This window comes from Theropithecus gelada, chromosome 3, assembly GCF_003255815.1.
Source record: "Theropithecus gelada isolate Dixy chromosome 3, Tgel_1.0, whole genome shotgun sequence".
Classification (NCBI taxonomy): Eukaryota; Metazoa; Chordata; class Mammalia; order Primates; family Cercopithecidae; genus Theropithecus; species Theropithecus gelada.
Genome location: NC_037670.1, coordinates 106,411,728 through 106,435,758, shown reverse-complemented (window position 1 = coordinate 106,435,758; position 24,031 = coordinate 106,411,728).

The window sequence follows — 24,031 nt, the reverse complement described above, 5'->3', positions numbered from 1 at the left end:
TCTTGTGTCCCAGCCTCCCAAGTAACTGGGATTAAAGGCTTGCACCATCACACACAACTAATTTTTGTATTATTAGTAGAGATGGGGGTTTCACCATGTTGGCCAGGCTGTTCTCAAACTCCTGACCTCAAGTGATCCGCCTGCCTTAGCCTCCCAAAGTGTTGGGATTACAGGCATGAGCAACCACACCCAGCCCCACCTGACTTTTAAAAGGATCCTGTTAGTCATTTGAGTCATTCATTTTCTTAATTTCTGGGAAGAGTACTAAGAAGACTTTTCCAAGACTTATGAAATGACAATTATACATGATATTAAAATTTAAAGGCAATCTTTTCTTCATGATCAAGCCAGTTAGCCAAATCAGACTTACATCCATGTAGAAAGTCTGACTTTCATATATGCTTTAAGGAATATTATAAAATCTAAGAAATAAGTTATGAAAGTATTTCTTTTGGTTACTATTACTGCGTGTCAAACCACCTCAAAACTCAATGGCTTAAACCAACAATTTATTATTTTTCATGATTCTGTGCATTGATTAGGTGGTTCTTTTGCCTCACATGAGACACAGGGATAGCTGCAATGTCCAAAATGGCTTCGCCCACATGACTAGAAAGCGGTGTTGACCACAGGCTAGGGGTTCAGACTGACTGTTGACCAGGGGCCTCTGTTCTTTATGTGGGCCTCTCCACATGTTCACTCAGGTTTCTCATGGCAATACTGTTCCCAGAAGGAACATCCATAAAGACAAGTCCAGTGTGTAAGCACTTATTAAGCTTCTTCTTGAATCATGTACACTAATGTTTCATGGGCTAAAACAAGTCACCCAAAAGTAAACACCATAAACAGACACACACACACCCCCAACACAAAACAAAAACACTAGAACTAGTGGCCAAGCCTAGTGTTAGTATAAAGGGGCCTATACAATGGTGAGAATACTGGGAAGCATGGTTTACGAGAGACCGCTAAGGAAACATCAGACCACAGTATTTTTTATGAGAGACAAACAAGTTTAAACTGATGTAGAAATAATATCCTTGACGGGGCATGGTGGCCCAGGCCTGTAATCCCAGCACATTGAGAGGCTGAGGCAGAGGGATCACCTGAGCTCCAGAAGTTCAAGACCAGCCTGGGCAACATAGCAAAACCCTGACTCTACAAAAAATACAAAAATTAGCCTGGCATGGTGGTGATCCTGTTGTCCTAGCTACTCGGAGGGGAAGCTAAGGCAGGAGGATTGTTTGAGCCCAGGAAATTGAGGTTGCAGTGAGCCATGATGGCATCATTGCACGCCAGCCTGGGTGACTGTAAGATTGTCTCAAAGAAAAAAAAAAGAAGAATATACTTTCAACACTTCTAATATTTCACTCTTCTCTTCTTGCTTTCATGGTGTCTGAAGAGAAATTCAATGTAATTCTTATTTTTGCTTCTCTATAGGTAATGTATCCCATACTCCTCTCCACCAGGCTTCTGTCAAGATTTTCTCTTTGTCATTGACTTTCTGCAGTTTGAATGTAATATACCTAGATGTAGATTTTTTTTTTTTTTTTTGGCATTTATCCTGCTTGGTGTTCTTTGAGAATTCTCTATCTGTGGTTTTTGTGTCTGTCATTAATTTTGAAAAATTCTCAGCCATTATTACTTCAAGTAATTTTTCTGCTCCTTTCTTGCTTTCTTTTCCTTCTGGTATTCTCATTATGTGTATGTTACAGCTTTTATAATTTTCCCACAGTACTTGGATATTCTATTCCATCTTTTTTATCCTTTTTCCTCTTTGCATTTCAGCTTGGACATTTACATTAACATTTCATCATATTCCCTGATTCTAGTTTTATGGCAGTATAAATGACAGATAAAAATTACATACATTTAAAGATATACAGCATGATTTAATATACATTGTGAAATAATTACATCAAGATTCTTAGCACATTAATCATCTCACATTTTTACCATTTGTGTGTATGTGGTAAGATCTATAGTCTTAGCAAACTCGAAGTAACGATAGAACATTATTAGCTATAATCACCACGCTGTACATTAGAGACACAGAATTTGTTCATCTTATGACGAAAAGTTTTTACCCTTTGACTAACATCTTCTCATTCCCTCACCCCTGGCATCACCCTTCTTCTCTGCTTCTGCAAACAAACTGATTCTTTCCCCAGCCGTTATCCAGTCTATTGATGAACTCAAAACATATTTCATTTCTATCACAGTGTTTTTTATTTCTAACCTTTCCCTTTAAACCTTAGAGATTCTATCTCTGTTTATTTTACCTGTCTGTTCTTGCACGTTGTTCACTCTTTCCATTAGAAACTTTAACATGATGGGGGGCAGAGCAAGATGGCCGAATAGGAACAGCTCCAGTCTCCAACTCCCAGCGCGAGTGACACAGAAGACCGGTGATTTCTGCATTTTCAACTGAGGTACTGGGTTCATCTCACTAGGGAGTGCCGGACAATCGGTGCTGGTCAGCTGTTGCCCGACCAGCGAGAGCTGAAGCAGGGCGAGGCATCGCCTCACCTGGGAAGCGCAAGGGGGAAGGGAATCCCTTTTCCTAGCCAGGGGAACTGAGACACACAACACCTGGAAAATCGGGTAACTCCCACCCCAATACTGCGCTTTAAGCTAACGGGCACACCGGGAGATTATATCCCACACCTGGCTGGGAGGGTCCCAAGCCCACGGAGCCTCCCTCATTGCTAGCACAGTAGTCTGTGATCCACCGGCAAGGCAGCAGCGAGGCTGGGGGAGGGGCGCCCGCCATTGCTGAGGCTTAAGTAGGTAAACAAAGCTGCTGGGAAGCTCGAACTGGGTGGAGCTCACAGCAGCTCAAGGAAACCTGCCTGTCTCTGTAGACTCCACCTCCGGGGACAGGGCACAGTAAACAATAACAAATGCAGCAGAAACCTCTGCAGACGCAAACGACTCTGTCTGACAGCTTTGAAGAGAGCAGTGGATCTCCCAACACGGAGGTTGAGAGCTGAGAAGGGACAGAATGCCTGCTCAAGTGGGTCCCTGACCCCTGAGTAGCCTAACTGGGAGACATCCCCCACTAGGGGCAGTCTGACACCCCACACCTCACAGGGTGGAGTACATCCCTGAGAGGAAGCTTCCAAAGCAAGAATCAGACCGGTACACTCGCTGTTCAGCAATATTCTATCTTCTGCAGCCTCTGCTGCTGATACCCAGGCAAACAGGGTCTGGAGTGGACCTCAAGCAATCTCCAACAGACCCACAGCTGGGGGTCCTGACTGTTAGAAGGAAAACTATCAAACAGGAAGGACACCTACACCAAATCCCCATCAGTACGTCACCATCATCAAAGACCAGAGGCAGATAAAACCACAAAGATGGGGAAAAAGCAGGGCAGAAAAGCTGGAAATTCAAAAAATAAGAGCACATCTCCCCCGGCAAAGGAGCGCAGCTCATCGCCAGCAACAGATCAAAGCTGGACGGAGAATGACTTTGACGAGATGAGAGAAGAAGGCTTCAGTCCATCAAACTTCTCAGAGCTAAAGGAGGAATTACGTACCCAGCGCAAAGAAACTAAAAATCTTGAAAAAAAAGTGGAAGAATTGATGGCTAGAGTAATTAATGCAGAGAAGGTCATAAACGAAATGAAAGAGATGAAAACCATGACACGAGAAATACGTGACAAATGCACAAGCTTCAGTAACCGACTCGATCAACTGGAAGAAAGAGTATCAGCGATTGAGGATCAAATGAATGAAATGAAGCGAGAAGAGAAACCAAAAGAAAAAAGAAGAAAAAGAAATGAACAAAGCCTGCAAGAAGTATGGGATTATGTAAAAAGACCAAATCTCCGTCTGATTGGGGTGCCTGAAAGTGAGGGGGAAAATGGAACCAAGTTGGAAAACACTCTTCAGGATATCATCCAGGAGAACTTCCCCAACCTAGTAGGGCAGGCCAACATTCAAATCCAGGAAATACAGAGAACGCCACAAAGATACTCCTCGAGAAGAGCAACTCCAAGACACATAATTGCCAGATTCACCAAAGTTGAAATGAAGGAAAAAATCTTAAGGGCAGCCAGAGAGAAAGGTCGGGTTACCCACAAAGGGAAGCCCATCAGACTAACAGCAGATCTCTCGGCAGAAACTCTACAAGCCAGAAGAGAGTGGGGGCCAATATTCAACATTCTTAAAGAAAAGAATTTTCAACCCAGAATTTCATATCCAGCCAAACTAAGTTTCATAAGTGAAGGAGAAATAAAATCCTTTACAGATAAGCAAATGCTTAGAGATTTTGTCACCACTAGGCCTGCCTTACAAGAGACCCTGAAGGAAGCACTAAACATGGAAAGGAACAACCGGTACCAGCCATTGCAAAAACATGCCAAAATGTAAAGACCATCTAGGCTAGGAAGAAACTGCATCAACTAACGAGCAAAATAACCAGTTAATATCATAATGGCAGGATCAAGTTCACACATAACAATATTAACCTTAAATGTAAATGGACTAAATGCTCCAATTAAAAGACACAGACTGGCAAACTGGATAAAGAGTCAAGACCCATCGGTCTGCTGTATTCAGGAGACCCATCTCACATGCAGAGACATACATAGGCTCAAAATAAAGGGATGGAGGAAGATTTACCAAGCAAATGGAGAACAAAAAAAAGCGGGGGTTGCAATACTAGTCTCTGATAAAACAAACTTTAAACCATCAAAGATCAAAAGAGACAAAGAAGGCCATTACATAATGGTAAAGGGATCAATTCAACAGGAAGAGCTAACTATCCTAAATATATATGCACCCAATACAGGCGCACCCAGATTCATAAAGCAAGTCCTTAGAGACTTACAAAGAGACTTAGACTCCCATACAGTAATAATGGGAGACTTCAACACCCCACTGTCAACATTAGACAGATCAACGAGACAGAAAGTTAACAAGGATATCCAGGAATTGAACTCATCTCTGCAGCAAGCAGACCTAATAGACATCTATAGAATTCTCCACCCCAAATCAACAGAATATACATTCTTCTCAGCACCACATCGCACTTACTCCAAAATTGACCACATAATTGGAAGTAAAGCACTCCTCAGCAAATGTACAAGAACAGAAATTATAACAAACTGTCTCTCAGACCACAGTGCAATCAAACTAGAACTCAGGACTAAGAAACTCAATCAAATCCGCTCAACCACGTGGAAACTGAACAACCTGCTCCTGAATGACTACTGGGTACATAATGAAATGAAGGCAGAAATAAAGAAGTTCTTTGAAACCAATGAGAACAAAGATACAACATACCAGAATCTCTCGGACACATTTAAAGCAGTGTGTAGAGGGAAATTTATAGCACTAAATGCCCAGAAGAGAAAGCAGGAAAGATCAAAAATTGACACTCTAACATCGCAATTAAAAGAACTAGAGAAGCAAGAGCAAACACATTTGAAAGCTAGCAGAAGGCAAGAAATAACTAAGATCAGAGAAGAACTGAAGGAGACAGAGACCAAAAAACCCTCCAAAAAATCAATGAATCCAGGAGTTGGTTTTTTGAAAAGATCAACAAAATTGACAGACCGCTAGCAAGACTAATAAAGAAGAAAAGAGAGAAGAATCAAATTGACGCAATAAAAAATGATAAAGGGGATATCACCACCGACCCCACAGAAATACAAACTACCATCAGAGAATACTATAAACACCTCTACACAAATGAACTAGAAAATCTAGAAGAAATGGATAATTTCCTGGACACTTACACTCTCCCAAGACTAAACCAGGAAGAAGTTGAATCCCTGAATAGACCAATAGCAGGCTCTGAAATTGAGGCAATAATTAATAGCCTACCAACGAAAAAAAGTCCAGGACCAGATGGATTCACAGCTGAATTCTACCAGAGGTACAAGGAGGAGATGGTACCATTCCTTCTGAAACTATTCCAATCAATAGAAAAAGAGGGAATCCTCCCTAACTCATTTTATGAGGCCAACACCATCCTGATACCAAAGCCTGGCAGAGACATAACAAAAAAAGAGAATTTTAGACCAATATCCCTGATGAACGTTGATGCAAAAATCCTCAATAAAATACTGGCAAACCGGATTCAGCAACACATCAAAAAGCTTATCCACCATGATCAAGTGGGCTTCATCCCTGGGATGCAAGGCTGATTCAACATTCGCAAATCAATAAACATAATCCAGCATATAAACAGAACCAAAGACAAGAACCACATGATTATCTCAATAGATGCGGAAAAGGCTTTTGACAAAATTCAACAGCCCTTCATGCTAAAAACGCTCAATAAATTCGGTATTGATGGAATGTACCTCAAAATAATAAGAGCTATTTATGACAAACCCACAGCCAATATCATACTGAATGGGCAAAAACTGGAAAAATTCCCTTTGAAAACTGGCACAAGACAGGGATGCCCTCTCTCACCACTCCTATTCAACATAGTGTTGGAAGTTCTGGCTAGGGCAATCAGGCAAGAGAAAGAAATCAAGGGTATTCAGTTAGGGAAAGAAGAAGTCAAATTGTCCCTGTTTGCAGATGACATGATTGTATATTTAGAAAACCCCATTGTCTCAGCCCAAAATCTCCTTAAGCTGATAAGCAACTTCAGCAAAGTCTCAGGATACAAAATTAATGTGCAAAAATCACAAGCATTCTTATACACCAGTAACAGACAAACAGAGAGCCAAATCAGGAATGAACTTCCATTCACAATTGCTTCAAAGAGAATAAAATACCTAGGAATCCAACTTACAAGGGATGTAAAGGACCTCTTCAAGGAGAACTACAAACCACTGCTCAGTGAAATAAAAGAGGACACAAACAAATGGAAGAATATACCATGCTCATGGATAGGAAGAATCAATATCGTGAAAATGGCCATACTGCCCAAGGTTATTTATAGATTCAATGCCATCCCCATCAAGCTACCAATGAGTTTCTTCACAGAATTAGAAAAAACTGCTTTAAAGTTCATATGGAACCAAAAAAGAGCCCGCATCTCCAAGACAATCCTAAGTCAAAAGAACAAAGCTGGAGGCATCACGCTACCTGACTTCAAACTATACTACAAGGCTACAGTAACCAAAACAGCATGGTACTGGTACCAAAACAGAGATATAGACCAATGGAACAGAACAGAGTCCTCAGAAATAATACCACACATCTACAGCCATCTGATCTTTGACAAACCTGAGAGAAACAAGAAATGGGGAAAGGATTCCCTATTTAATAAATGGTGCTGGGAAAATTGGCTAGCCATAAGTAGAAAGCTGAAACTGGATCCTTTCCTTACTCCTTATACGAAAATTAATTCAAGATGGATTAGAGACTTAAATGTTAGACCTAATACCATAAAAATCCTAGAGGAAAACCTAGGTAGTACCATTCAGGACATAGGCATGAGCAAAGACTTCATGTCTAAAACACCAAAAGCAACGGCAGCAAAAGCCAAAATTGACAAATGGGATCTCATTAAACTAAAGAGCTTCTGCACAGCAAAAGAAACTACCATCAGAGTGAACAGGCAACCTACAGAATGGGAGAAAATTTTTGCAATCTACTCATCTGACAAAGGGCTAATATCCAGAACCTACAAAGAACTCAAACAAATTTACAAGAAAAAAACAAACAACCCCATCAAAAAGTGGGCAAAGGATATGAACAGACATTTCTCAAAAGAAGACATTCATACAGCCAACAGACACATGAAAAAATGCTCATCATCACTGGCCATCAGAGAAATGCAAATCAAAACCACAATGAGATACCATCTCACACCAGTTAGAATGGCGATCATTAAAAAGTCAGGATACAACAGGTGCTGGAGAGGATGTGGAGAAATAGGAACACTTTTACACTGTTGGTGGGATTGTAAACTAGTTCAACCATTAGGGAAAACAATATGGCGATTCCTCAAGGATCTAGAACTAGATGTACCATATGACCCAGCCATCCCATTACTGGGTATATACCCAAAGGATTATAAATCATGCTGCTATAAAGACACATGCACACGTATGTTTATTGCGGCACTATTCACAATAGCAAAGACTTGGAATCAACCCAAATGTCCATCAGTGACAGACTGGATTAAGAAAATGTGGCACATATACACCATGGAATACTATGCAGCCATAAAAAAGGATGAGTTTGTATCCTTTGTAGGGACATGGATGCAGCTGGAAACCATCATTCTTAGCAAACTATCACAAGAACAGAAAACCAAACACCGCATGTTCTCACTCATAGGTGGGAACTGAACAATGAGATCACTTGGACTCGGGAAGGGGAACATCACACACCGGGGCCTATCATGGGGAGGGGGGAGGGGGGAGGGATTGCATTGGGAGTTATACCTGATGTAAATGACGAGTTGATGGGTGCTGACGAGTTGATGGTTGCAGCACACCAACATGGCACAAGTATACATATGTAACAAATCTGCACGTTATGCACATGTACCCTAGAACTCAAAGTATAATAATAATAATAAAAAAAAGAAACTTTAACACATTAATCATAGCTATATTACATTTCCAGTCTGAAAATTCCAACATCTCTGTAATATCTCAGTCAAGTTTTGATTTTTGCTGTCTCTTCCAACTGTGCTTTTTAAAGGTATATCTTACAATTTTTTGTTTAATACCAGACATGATTTATCATGGGTAGAAAACTGAAATAGGCTTTTAGTATAAGATTTTATGTGTATCTGGCTTGGGGTTAGTTATGTTTGTTTGCTGTCGCTATGATGTCAGAGGCTACAATCTCTAGTATTTTTGTTTTTGTCTCCCATCAACTTTGTGTATCTCTGGAGACTTATTAAATTGGGTGTTAGGTTTGCAATTCTTTAGCTGTAATCCCCTGTCACCATACAGGAGCCCCGTTGATATGGTGGTAAAGTGTTGAGGAAGGGATGCGTTCTATGATTAGGTCTTATCTTTCAAGGAAATTGAGTTGGACATTTCCTTTCCCCTAGGTTGGTTAGGCTTTGGTAAAACACTAGTCTGCTATACTCTAGTAAAATAGTTTCACTTGACAGCAGGCCTCTTTAAGGAGAATTGGGAGTTCTGGGTATATTTCAAAATAGCTACTGTTCCCCTTTTGGATCTTCACTAAGAGAACCTGGTAGGGCTCCTGGAGACAAAATTCATTAAGACTGGGCCTCCTTGGAGTTTTTTCAACTTTCAGCTAATTCACACTGAGTCTCTAGCCATTCATCAATTACTAAAGTGTACCTACCAATTCTGGCTTAAGCTGAGAGCTTCTGCTCCTAGACTTCTGCTCCAAGTAAGATGTAATTCTCTGCACCTACCTGTCTGTCTGTCCAGTTTTAGGGGCAGCAGTTTGCTTTGGACCTCAATTCTCTGATAGATCTAAAAAGAGCAATTGGTTCTTATTTCGTTCAAGTGTTTTCTTGTAAGAATTTCTAAGCTCTTGGCCAGGCGCAGTGGCTCACGCCTGTAATCCCAACACTTTGGGAGGCCGAGGCGGGTGGATCACGAGGTCAGGAGATCGAGACCATCCTGGCTAACATGGTGAAACTCCATCTCTACTAAAAATACAAAAAATTAGCCAGGCGTGGTGGCGGGCACCTGTAGTCCCAGCTACTCGGGAGGCTGAGGCAGGAGAATGGTGTGAACCTGGGAGGCGGAGCTTGCAGTGAGCCAAGATTGCGCCACTGCACTCCAGCCTGGGAGACACAGTGAGACTCAGTCTCAAAAAAAAAAAAAAAAAAAAAAAAAAAAAAGTTTCTAAGCTCTTTATATGTTGGCTGGGAAACAGTCTTTGAAATAATATCTTTAATTTTTCATTTCATTACAGTGCAAATGTTGGGTATCTAAGTTATTATGAAGCAAAATGTGTGATAAAGAGCATGATTTTCCTTTAGTAAATACATATGCATGAGTTCCATTTTTGAAAATAATTCTGAAATCACTCAATTTTTTAGATACTAATGATCAAATATTACCTATATATTTATTTAAAAAGCAAGACAGTAGAAACTAAACAGTTCTACAAGTATTTTATGTTAAGAGGAAGTAGAAATTATGAAACATTTTTATAAGGCAATTTACGAGGATTGACTATAATTGCCATAAATATTTTATGACATATTTTGATAAAATAGGCTTTAAGTACCTTATTGAATAACTCATACTATGGGTATAGGAAATCTCTACAACTTGTATCTGTGGTTTTATCCAATGTAATTTGAAAAATCTGATAAGCCATTAAGCATTGCAATTACAATTAAAGGAGTAACATCATTAACCTATACCACTTTAGCTATTTGTGTTAGTCCATCTGTGTTGCTATAAAGGAATACATGAGACTGGGCAATCTGTAAAGATCAGAGGTTCATTTGGCTCATGGTTCTACAGGCTGCACATGAAGCACAGTGCTAGCATCTGCTTCTGGTGAGGGCCTCAGGAAACTTATAATCACAGCAAAAGGTAAAGGAGAGCCAACATGTCAAATGGCAAGAGAGGGAGCAAGAGAGAGAGGAAGGAAGTGCTAGGCTCTTTTTTTTTTTTTTAAATGAGACTGCTTTTTTTTTTTTATTATTATACTTTAAGTTCTAGGGTACATGTGTACAACATACAGGTTTGTTATATGCATACATGTGCCATGTTGGTGTGCTGCACCCATTACCTTGTCATTTACATTAGGTATATCTCCTAATGCTATCCCTCCCCCTTCCCCCCACCCCATGACAGGCCCTGGTGTATGATGTTCCCCTTCCTGTGTCCAGGTGTTCTCATTGTTCAATTCCCACCTATGAGTGAGAACATGCGGTGTTTCGTTTTCTGTCCTTACCATAGTTTGCTCAGAATGATGGTTTCCAGCTTCATCCATGTCCCTACAAAGGACATGAACTCATCCTTTCTCATGGCTGCATAGTATTCCATGGTGTATATGTGCCACATTTTCTTAATCCAGTCTATCATTGATGGGCATTTGGGTTGGTTCCAAGTCTTTGCTATTGTGAATAGTGCCACAGTAAACATACGTGTGCATGTGCCTTTATAGCAGCAGGATTTATAATCCTTTCGGTATATACCCAGTACTGTTGGTGGGACTGTAAACTAGTTCAACCATTGGAGAAGACAGTGTGGTGATTCCTCAAGGATCTAGAACTAGAAATACCATTTGACCCAGGAAGTGCTAGGCTCTTAAACAACCAGATCTCATGTGAACTCAGAGTGAGAACAGCACTAAGCCATTCATGAGGGATCCACTCCCTTGACCCAAACACCTCCCACGGGCCCTCCTCCAATACTGGAGGTTGCATTTCAACATGAGATTTGGAGGGGACAAAACATCCAAACTAGAAGACGTTGCTTTTCTTTCCAGCTAATGAAGCAAGAGATGAGCATAAAAGCTGAAATAAAACTGTTCACATTTAAATACATGCAAAAATTCATTTCTAGAATTCAATGTATCTTACCATGCTCTCCTTTATTTATTCTTACTAGACATTGCCTAAAGTACTGCATTCTCTCACAGTGGTTAAGGGGTGGTAGAGGTAAGGTAATTAAACAAGTTTTCCATTACCCTCTCGGCCCAAATGCTACAATATATTTGATTTTGAAACCTCCTAACGAGGATCAAAATACCCCAACTCTAATGTTATTTTTCAGTATTATCAGAAAACTGTAAGGCTAGCAAAACCGAGATGCTCTATGACAGGTTTATAAGTCATTAAATGAGGTTTCCAAAACAACAAAAATATTTCAATATAACTTTTTTTTTTTTTTAAATATATAGAGAAATCTAATTGTGATAGGAAGTAGAAAGGTACAATCTACATGAAGCTGGGAAAGTATACAAATAGAAGTTGAAGACAAGAAAATGTGTTTCTTTAAAACGACAGAGCCCACATATACCTTAGAAAGTCTTTGTATACCTGCAGAATTATGCATACATCAATTTGATAACCACTAGTCCACTCCAACTTTCACATTTTAAAAATGAAGAACCACAAGCCATGGAAATTAAATGACGTGTCCAGCACTACACAATTGCTTTGTGGCAGAATTGGGACTAGAACTTAGGTTTCCTATTTCCTAAGCCGTTCTTTCCAACACACTATGTTATTCTCATGTTATATATGAGTCATATACAACTTTAAAATCCAGTCTAAAGAGGTTGAGAGTCCTGAGGAAGATGACTCTGTGATCTTGGTCAGACTCGGGCTTAGGTAAAACTCCATTTACATGTAGATTCTTCATTCAATAGATTTTAAAAAATTATGTATTTAACATGTTGCTAAAATACCCAATACTTTTGGAATGAGAAACACATTAAAAATTGTTAATGATTTATATTTCAATGTGAATAAAGCCTGTTTCAATATGGGAAATAAAAGGGAAGAGCAAGCTTCCCTTTATCAGTGATAGTCCGATCAGTAGAGCAGAACCACTATACCAGATAGAGAATAAGAGATTTATATATAAAATAGATCTGAAGAAACTGTGGGGTCAATCACTACCATCCCTGCTGCTATAATTGGGTTACCCTTATCCAGGGCATGAAGTACATGAAGGGAAATGTGAAAACCTAAACAAACTTTAGGCTCTGTTCATAAGAAGGAATGGGGAGAGGGGAATAATTGTTACCATTAATTGCAAAAGCCAGGCTTTTGAGAGAGAAAAGATGTTGTGGATCCCAGCAGCTTGGCTTTTCATATTACATGCAGAGCTCGGAGGCCTAAGAACATAGTGTCTGTGTGGTGATTACTGAGGCAGTAGAAGGCTTCATAACTTTGGCTGTTTCTCACTCAAGAAGTATGGAGTGCCTGATTAGATGGGGGAGGGGAATTCAAAAGTTGTGAATAAGGTTTAAGATGTGGGTTTCAGAATTCTATCATCCATCTACTTATCCTCCCCTCTGGAATGGACTCCAATGGGGAGGCAATGAGAATACCTAGGTAAGTTTTAGTAAAGCAACAGGGGAAAAGCACTGCTGGGAGATTGCAAACTCAAAGAGAAGCCTCTTTACTAACATGAATCCTGAGTAGTTTTATGATTTAAAAAAATGTGATCAGGTAATCCCAGCACTTTGGGAGGTCGAGGCAGGCGGATCATGAGGTCAGGAGATCGAGACCATCCTGGCTAATATGGTGAAACCCCGTTTCGACTAAAAATGCAAAGAATTAGCTGGGTGTGGTGGCGGACACCTGTAGCCCCAGCTACTCGGGAGGCTGAGGCAGAAGAGTGGCGTGAACCCGGGAGGTGGAGCTTGCAGTGAGCTGAGATCATGCCACTGTACTCCAGCCTGGGTGACAGAGCAAGACTCTGTCTCAAAAAAGAAATGGAACAAATAGAAAACAAATAACAAGATGGCAGACTTATGTCTTAATACACTCATTAATTACCTTAAATATAAATGGCCTACTACATCAATTAAAAGACATAGATTGGTAGTGAATACAAAACATGACCCAATTTTATGCTGTTTACAAGAAACTCTTCAAATTTAAGGATGATTAGGTTGAAAGTAAAAGGACGGAAAAAGATACTGCATGCAAACAAAACAAAGCAACAGTGGTTCTATTAGTATCAGATAAAGTAGACATTACAGGGAAGAAGATTATTTCAGGCTAAGAGCAGCATTATGTAATAATAAAAAGACCAACCCACCAGGAAGATATCATGATCATAAAACATGTATGCACCAAAAAACAGAAACAAGAAATAGGAACTCTAAATATGGGTGGAAAAAAGTGAAACAGCTAAAAGGAGAAATGGACAGATAATCACCACATGCTCTCTCCTCAGAAACTGACAGAACTACCAGACAGGAAATCAGCAAAGATATAGAAGAACCAATCAACACAATCAACTATCAGGATCTAATTAACATACATAGAATATGGCACCCAACATCAACCCAATATACTTTTCTTTTCTCCAAACACCATGGACTATTCACCAAAACAGACTACATCTTGGGACATTAAAAAAGAAAGGATCATATCTTGGGACATTAAAAAAAAATGTAAAAATACAACATATCAAAATATATTGAATGCACTTAAATCAGTACTGAAAGGGAAATTTATGATATTAAATCTTTAATTTAGAAAAAGACCTAAAATCAATAACTAAGTTACTACCTCAAGAAACTAGAACAAAAGAAAAATTAAAATCCAAAGCATGCAGGAGGAAGGAAATAATTGACCAGAAATCAATAAACTTGAAGACAGGAAAATAGAAAAAAACCCAAAAACTTAAAAAAAATACAATCGGCCGGGTGTGGTGGCTTACACCTGTAATCCCAGCACTTTGGGAGGCCAAGGCGGGTGGATCATGAGGTCAGGAGATCGAGACAATCCTGGCTAACATGGTGAAACCCCGTCCCTACTAAAAATACAAAAAAAAATTAGCCAGGCGTGGTGGCAGGCACCTGTAGTCCCAGCTACTCGCGAGGCTGAGGCAGGAGAATGACATGAACCCAGGGGGCAGAGCTTGCAGTGAGTGGAGATCATGCCACTACACTCCAGCCTGGGCGTCAGAGCGAGACTCCATCTCAAAAAATACATAAATAAATAAAATAAATAAATAAAAATATACAATTAATAAGACTGCCAAATATAAAAAGAGAGGACACAAATCATTGATATTCAGAATAAAACAAGTGACATCACTACAAATCCTGCAGCTATTAAATAGAATATAGTGAACAACTTTATGCTCATAAATTTGACACCTAGGAAGACATAGAATAATTCCTCAAAACCACAAACTAGCAAAACTCAAGCAAGGTGAAGTAAGTAATCTGAATAGCCCTTTCAATCACTGAAAAATTTTAATTTGTAATTTAAAATCTCCTGAAAATAAATCTCCAGGTATAGACGGTTTCACTGGAGAATTCTATAAAACATTTAAAGAATTAATATGAATTTTACACGATGTCTTTCAGAAATAGAAGAGGAGGTAAGATTTTCCAACTCATTTTATGAGGCAAGCATTACCCTGCCACCAAAACCAAATGAAAATACAAAAGAGAACATAAGTCAATATCTCTCATAAACTTAGAACCAAAAATCCTCAACAAAATATCAGCAAATTGAATACAACCACATGTAGAAAAAATTATACTCCATGACCAAGTAGGATTTATTCCAGGCATATAAGCTTTGTTCAACATTTGGAAAAAAAGTCAATGTAAACTACCATTTCATCATACCTACTAGATGAAGAAGAAAAAAAAAATGTATGATCATATCAATTGGCACTGGAAAAGCACTTGACACACTCTAACATCTATTCATGATAAAAACTCTCAGCAAGTTAGAAATAGAGAGTAACTACATCTTCTTGATAAAACAGTAACTACAAAACTCTTATAGCTAACATAACACCTAATTGTGAACAGCTAAATACAATATTTTCTAAAATGAGGAATAAGGCAAGGATATTTGCTCTTACTACTCTTTTTCAACATAACACTGGATGTTCCGGCAACTGAAATAAGGCAAAAAAAGGAAATAAAAGATATATAGATGGGAAAGTGAGAAATAAAACTGTCTCTAAGGCAGATGATACGATGCTGTATGTAGGAAATCTCAAAGAATCTACAAAAATTTCTAGAATTAATAGGCAAGGTCAGTAAGGTCTCTGGACACAAGATTAACATATATAAATCAACATTTTTATATACTAACAAGGAGTTTCTACATACTATTTTTTATGGGAATCAACATTTACAATGTACTTCAATTTTTAATCATGCCAAATAAAGTAGAATACTTATATTGGTATAAACTTAACAAAACATGTAGAGGATCTATATGCTGAAAATTACAAAATTCTGATTGAAAAAAATCAGATAACACCTAAATAAATGAAGAGGCACACTGTTCTCATGGATTGGAAAACTCAAGATAGTAATGATGTTTATTCTCCCCAAATTGATCTGTAGGTTTAATGCAATTCCCATCTAAATCCCAGAAAGACGTCTTGTAGACACAGACAAGCTTATTCTAAAATCTATTTAAAAGGCACAGGCCCTACAATAGTTAAAACACTTTTAAAAAAGAATAAAGTGAGAGCACTCATTTTACCTGATTTCAAGACTTATTATATTGCTGCAGGAATCAAAAGTATATAGTCCTGGCAGAGGGTTAGGCATATAAATAAATGGAATAGAGAACCCAGAGGTAGATCCACATAAATATGTTCAACCAATTTTTGACAAAGGTGCAAAAGCAATTCAATGGATATACCGTAGCTGTTTCAACAAATGATGCTGAAGGCAAAAAAAAAAAAAAAAAAAAAAAAAAATGTTGACCTAAATCTTATACCTTATATAAGTCAACTCAAAATGTATCACGATCATTTTCTATTTTCTTTTTTTTTTTTTTTTTCTTTTTTTTTTGAGATGGAGTCTCGCTCTGTCCCCCAGGCTGGAGTGCAGTGGCGCAATCTCGGCTCACTGCAAGCTCTGCCTCCCAGGTTCACAGCATTCTCCTGCCTTAGCCTCCTGAGTAGCTGGGACTACAGGTGCCCACCACCACACCCAGCTAATTTTTTGTATTTTTAGTAGAGATGGGGTTTCACTGTGTTAGCCAGGGTGGTTTCTATCTCCTGACCTCGTGATCCACCCACCTCGGCCTCCCAAAGTGCTGGGATTACAGGCGTGAGCCACCACACCTGGCCACTATATTAAACATAAATGTTAAACTATAGAACTTTTAGTAAAAAAACATGGGAGAAAATCTTTGAGACATAGGACTAGAAAGGACTAGACTAAGATCTTTAGTTTGACTCTAAAACATAACACAGTAAAGGGGAATTGATAAATTAGACCTCATCAAAATAAACTACTACTTTGCAAAAGACCATCTGAGGAGAATGTAAAGGCACAACAGCTATTGACTGGGAGAAAATACTTGCCAATCATATTTCCAACAAAGTAGTATTTAGAACATACAAAAAACTTTCTAAAATGATTTTTAAAAATCCAAACAGAAACATAGGCAAAATATATGAATAGACATTTGCCCCAAAACTACAGATAAAAAATAAGCACATGAAATATGTTTAACATCATTAGCCTTAGAGAAATACAAATTAAAACCACAAGAGTTATCAATGCGCACCTACTGAAATGGCTAACGTAAACGTTAATGACAACATCAAGGGCTAGTGACAAAGTAGAGAAAGTGGATTGCTCATATGTTGCTAGTAGGAATGTAAGCTGATACAATCTCTCTGGAAGGAAGTTTGGCAGTTCCTCATAAACCGAAATATGCAACTATTGTACAACCCAGGAATTGCATTCTTGGGCATTTATGCCAAGGAAATGAAGATATGTTCATAGAAAAATAAGTACATGAATGTTCATAGTAGCTTTATTCACAATAGCCAGAAACTGGAAACAACCCAGGTGTCCTTTGATGAGTGAATACTCTTTGGTACATTCATATCATGGAATACTCTACAGAAAAAAAAAAAAAAAAGGAATAAACTACTGATACAAAAAACAGCTTAGGTAAATCTTAAGGAAATTACACCAAGTGAAAAAGATGAATCTCCAAAGATTAGGATTTTATTTTTCTGCTTATAGATCTTATGGTTCTATTTATATAATATTCTTGAAATGACATAGTTGTAGAGATGAGGAACGGATGAATGGTTTCCAGGGGTCTATGGCAGAGGTGGGGTTGTGGGAGGGAGGGAGGTGTGTGACTATGAACCTCAACAGGAAGTCTCCTTGTGGTGATGAAACTGTTCTTTATTTTCATTATGTCAATGCCAATATCCTGGTTGCAAACATTTTACTACAGTTTTGCAAGATATCACTATTGGAAGAAATTAGGCAAAGGATACACAAGATCTCTTTGCATTATTTCTTTTTTTTTTTTTTTTTTTTTGAGACGGAGTCTCGCTCTGTCACCCAGGCTGGAGTACAGTGGCCGGATCTCAGCTCACTGCAAGCTCCGCCTCCCGGGTTTATGCCATTCTCCTGCCTCAGCCTCCCGAGTAGCTGGGACTACAGGCGCCCGCCACCTCGCCCGGCTAGTTTTTTGTATTTTTTAGTAGAGACGGGGTTTCACCGTGTTAGCCAGGATGGTCTCGATCTCCTGACCTCGTGATCCGCCCATCTCGGCCTCCCAAAGTGCTGGGATTACAGGCTTGAGCCACCGCGCCCGGCCTCTCTTTGCATTATTTCTTACAACTAGTATGAATCTATAGTCATCTCAAAATTTAAAAATTTAATAAAATAATTATAGAAAACACTAAACATTTTGAAATCAGTAAGATAGAGACTGAACTACATGACCTTTCAGGATCTTTCCAGATTTTCACAAATCAGTTTCCCCACATTTGGCAAGGCCTAAAGTGGTCACCTTGTATCTTTTCCAAGGAATAGTTTGCTGTCTCTGTTTCCTGTGTGACTTATGAGCTATGGTTCACACTGGGCAGAGGCTGGTGCAGCCACTGAACAGCTCTGTAGTCTTGGGCCCCTCACTTTTTCTTTCTGTATCTCGGTGCTTCAGCTGTAACATAAGAGGGCTTAAATATCTCTAAATACCTTTCATCTTCAAAGTTCTAGAATTCCAGTCATTTTCTTTTGTATTTAGGTTCTACACCCAATAGAAGTGAAAAACTTCAGATTTGTAGGCCTTTAACACACTTTCCACATCATCTCCATCTCTGCTAACTTCTGCTTGATTCCCCGGCTGCTCTTACACCACCCCACCCTCCTCCCGACTACCGGGAAATACCCAGCCATTTCTCCAAATTACTGCCTAGAGTGTACAGTATTTTTGTGGGTATTGAAAACTGAAATATGAGTCCTGAAAAGGACAGAACCGGAAAAATCAAACTATGGTCTTTATACAGCATTAAGCTACCCCCATAAGACACATGTCCCTCCTGAGTATATATGTGGCAAAACCTTTCTACTTGGCCTTTCATTGTGGGAACAAACACAATCTCAGATCAGATCACAGTTAGATGACAACCACGTTTGTTAAACTGGGTGAAAGAAAAACACTGTTTCATTACTATCTGTTGTGCATCCTGCTCCCACAATCAGCATGGCTAGCCTCTGTATTGTTGACCTTTTAAAAAATACGGTACATTATTTCAGAAAACCAACCAGCAGATGCTTGCTGTCTGAGGGAATGAGTGAGAGCAAGCTGGCCACTGGCTGGATTCTGTTGCTACCACTGATAAAATCCCTACTGTGATGTAGGTGGACTGGGCACCACTCCAAAAAGCCAATGAGGGATGATGTTGGGCGACAGAGAACTTGGAATAAAAGAGGTAGAGAAAAGGAAGAAAGGAAAAAAAGATAGATGGACTTCAGTCCCTGAATGACTCATGTTGCCACATGATATACTAAAGAGAAGCCTGCTCAGGTTTTGTGTTTCGCTGCTATGATTGTCCGCAAACTTTCTACTGACTATGCTATCTTTTGACTCCCAGGAGTCCCAAATTTTATATGATTCTTTTCTCAACTAGCTACATTGCATTGATTCAATACTACTACTTTGATTCTCCACTTTGAATTAGATGACAACATATAATTGCAAGTAATTTTCTGGTCAGTCCCAGTGTTAACAGATAAAATTGCTGAGATTCACATCAAAAGGAAAGAAACAAGCTACTTCATTCCCCTCGGCAGTGTAATCATAGGTAAATATAAAGCTCCCATGGATGTTTTAAAATAATGAAACTGATACAGGAGTGCTGGGAAGGCAAGAACCTGGTCCCTTTAAATGATAGGAAGTGGGGAAGGGAAGTGCTCCATGAGGAGGGCGTGGTCCCTGGCTAGAGCTCTACCCCCACAGACAGGCACTTCTGCCTTCCTGCCCAAATGTTGCATTTTCCAAGACCACCCTGGCCTGCCATGCCCCCATCCTGGGCCTATAGCAAGGCAGAGACAGGTGGCTGGATGCTGAGAGGAACGGATCCGCGGAAGAAGACACCAGCCGCTGGACAACAGGAGGACGTCAAGGTGAGCACACCGGCAGAAGAGCACAGGGGCATATGCAGGCACTTTGGCAGGCCATTTACCAGGGGGAGGAGGCGGGGTTTGGCCAGGACAGTTTGAGAGCCAGAGTCACTGAGCAGCCCAAGTCCAAGGGAAGATCATCTTCCTTCTGGCTTCCCCATCAGCTCAGAGCTGCTTCCACTCAATAAAACTTTGTATTCATTCTCCAAGCCCAGGTGTGATCCGATTCTTCAGGTACACCAAGGCAAGAACCTGGGATACAGAAAGCCTTTGAGACAAGGTAGGTCTAATTGACCTGGTTAACACAAGCCGCCTAGAGAAGGCAAAGAGAGCACCGTGAAACACATGCCCACTGGGGTTTCGGGAGCTGTAAACATTCACCCCTAGACATTGCCGTGGGGTCAAGAGCCCCACAACCTGCCTGTCTGCATGTTCCCCTAGAGGTTTGAGCAGCGGAGCACTGAAGAAGCAAGCCAGTCCCCCATTGCTTGCCCTGCGAAGGGGGGCAAAGGAACCTTTCCTGTTTCAATACTACCTGTAATATGAGGGCCACAGGTTAAGAAACACAGGATTCTTCTAGAAATGTTCTTTTGGCACAGGGCGTTCACAATAATAAAGTCAGAGCTTTCAAGCAGACTACAGTACCCACCTCGGAGCATAAGGCATGAAGTGTTTAATATGAGCACCTCTTATGTGCTTGAAGTAGTTCAGATGATAGATCAAATCCCAGATTCACCTCCTATGTCACCAATAGACTTACCCTTTGTAAACATTAATTTCCTATCCACAAATTAAGAATAGTAATATCTGTGCCTTGTAATAGGTACTTAAGACATTATATCAGTGACTATCATTGGATAATTAAGGCAGCAGCAAATGAAATCCAAAACCAGATACATCTAGGTAGAGTGAGTCAAGAATTTTTAGAAAACTACTTTCACATGTGTATTCTTTCATTTCCATCTGATCCTGTCTTTCCAGAACTAGGGGTAGAAGCTGAGGCATTAAGTGAAGGAAAGAAACAACAGATAGACAAGAGGGAACTGGTGAAAGAAAGCTATCTACTGTCTGGATTTATAATGATACTTTCAAATACTGTGTGTTCTTGTTCTTCTCTCTAGGTTCAGTTTCTCAGTTCTTCCCCGGCTTCTCATTGTAGTACTTATGGTGAGTTGCCTACCTAATAAGCACTCTCTCTTTTTTATTAACAGAACTCTGATTTTCGTAAAAGACAAGCCCAGTTAAAAATATCTGCCTCCTCACACCTCCTTGTACAGTTAACCAGAAGTAACAGTAAAGCTTAATTTCAGTTTCGTTAGAACTTGTAGGCAAGTCTTAGTCCTAAGGTCATTAGTTCTGGCCAGTGAGATTTAAGCAAATGCCTATGGGGTAGGTGGACCAAAAAATTGTGGTTTTTTCTTGTTCAGAAAGGAATAGATGCACCCTCTGCCCTTCACCACTGTCTCACATCTTTACCGCCTGAAATACAGATGCAATTGCCTACAGATGGAGCAACCATCGGGTAGCTAAGGGAACAAAAGCCACACCCCAAGAATGTGAGAACAGGGTTTGCATTACATGCCCCTAAATGCAATCCTATTTGATATTTTTGTACAGTCTGATTCCAAGTTCCCTCATCACATGGATAGCTCCTGTCTTAGGTGCTTTTCTCATCCCAGAAGCACTCAGAACCAAGAGCAATGTTCCAGGCATAGCTGACTAGCCCAGAGGACCAAAGAAACTCCCAGTTCTGTCTTGTAAAGCTGTCATTTATAACGTCACTGTTAATGCTTAAACCACATGTATCTGTTTCTCTCTAGCTTTCTCTCATTCATTCTAGCCTTTTTTTTTTTTTTTTTTAAATATATTCAGGTACTTTAGGCCCTTTATATAGCTACTAAATGACTGTTATCTTGGCTAAAAACTGCTAGACTATGGACACATGACTGAATCATTGCTGGCAATGTTGCTATTCCTTCAAAGGAAAAGACATCTTTTTAAGGACCACTAGGAAAGACTTGCCTGGACATTCTAACAGAACAAGTGAAATTCAACCTCAAGACTTCACTGTCAGTTCTGGTTCAACCCAGTCATTGACCCTAAGAATTTCTCACACTACTTCACTTATGATAGACCACTCCCTAGTTCCCATAGAATACTTTTTTTTAATTTTATTTTTAATTTTTTTTGAGATGGAGTCTCGCTTTGTTGCCCAGGCTGGAGTACAGTGGCACATTCTTGGCTCACTGCAGCCTCCACCTCCCGGGTTCAAGCCATTCTCCTGCTTCAACCTCCTGAGTAGCTGGGATTACAGGCGCCCACCACCACGCCCGGCTAATGTTTTGTATTTTTAGTAGAGACAGGGTTTCACTATGTTGGCCAGGCTAGTCTCGAACCTCTGACCTCATGATCCACCCGCCTCGGCCTCCCAAAGTGCTGGGATTACAGGTGTGAGCCACTGCGCCTGGCCACGATACTTGTTTTTTTTAAATGGATTGTTGATTTTTAGTTAAAAACGGTTCAAATGGCCTTAACTCTGAAAATTCAGGAAATTTCTCAATTTCTGTTCATTATAATGTGTCTAAATTTAGGTTCCCACAAAGAAGAGTGAGGCTTGACCAAATACACTGGGCTGAATTCTGTCAAAAGCAGAGCCTGAGGTGCAAACTCAAGTCAGGATGGTAAAGGTAAGGAAATAGTGAAAGCGAGGCAATGAAAGACCAAGAGTGATGGAATGCTGCGTGTTCAAATGTTGGTCAGTGCTTTCCAACGTAGCTTCTCAAAGAGACACAGATGTTTCCAAGTATATTCTCTGGACACGTCAGTCTTCTTCAGATGCATAAGCACTACTGCCTGCTCCTGGAAGGGAAACAAGAGGGAAGTGCTGTGTGGTCTTGGTCGCAGTGTCTATGGCAGTGCCCACCCCAGGTCTTACGAGCTGTGGCACATGAAACCCCAGGAAGGTAAGCAGAAAGTCAGGCAGTTACAACCATAGTCAAGTCATTCCATGACGCTGTCCTAAAGAAGCCAAGAGTTCCTGCTCCTGACAATCCCGGGGCTGTGCTCATCATCTGTAGTACCAGGTTGTTTAGAGTCTATAAATTCTGTGATTTACTCAGTGGCTGTCCAGTATAATTTTTACCACCATCAGATAGCTAGAGACTTTTTTTTTTTTTTTTTTTTTGACAAAGAACCCTAAACAGGTTGAGGGGGAAAAGGAAAGAATAAAAACTTAAAATGAAAGTTTCCAGAATGCTAAAAACAAAAGAAAAAAATAGGTTATAATTCCTAGAAATATCAGTGGATTAGAAAAATTAGCTTCACTGCACAGCCAGGCTATTATGATTGTTACTATTTAGTTGGCCTGGTTGATTTCTTCCAGGATTTATTGCCCAATATATTTTCTTTTGTAAGCACTTTATTTTTTACTTACTTTGTTTTTGTTTGCTTTTTGAGACAGGATCTCACTCTGTCCCCCAGGCTGGAGTGCAGTGGCTCTGGTCACGGCTCACTGCAGCCTTGATCACAGAGGCTCAAGCGATCCTCCTACTTCAGCCTCCCAAGTAGCTGGGAGTACAGGCATGCACCACCATGCCTGGCTAATTTTTTTTAAACAATTTGTGGAGATGGTGTCTCACTATGTTGCCTAGGCTGGTCTACATTAACTACTGCACTGACAGATCATTCTAAATGTCTTCTTTCTAGAGTCTTTAAATACTATTATAATCCATTACATTAAAATTGTTGCTTCCACATGGTTAATAACACCATTTGTAAAGTCATAATAACCCAAAGCATAAATTCAAATATAAGATATTGAAAGCATTTTTAAAAACTTGTCTATTTGTGTTTTATGATGCTTAGCATTCAAATGTCAATCCTCTCATGTAACTTTCCATAAGCAATTGAAAGAACACATCCTTGTCTGTGAGAAAAATACAATTGGAAGGCAGTTATACCATTAAAAGTTGCAAAATGCTTATAAATAACATGGCTTCAGATCATGACCTCAAGCAAAAATTACAATTAGAATCCAGCTTCCAATCACCTATAGT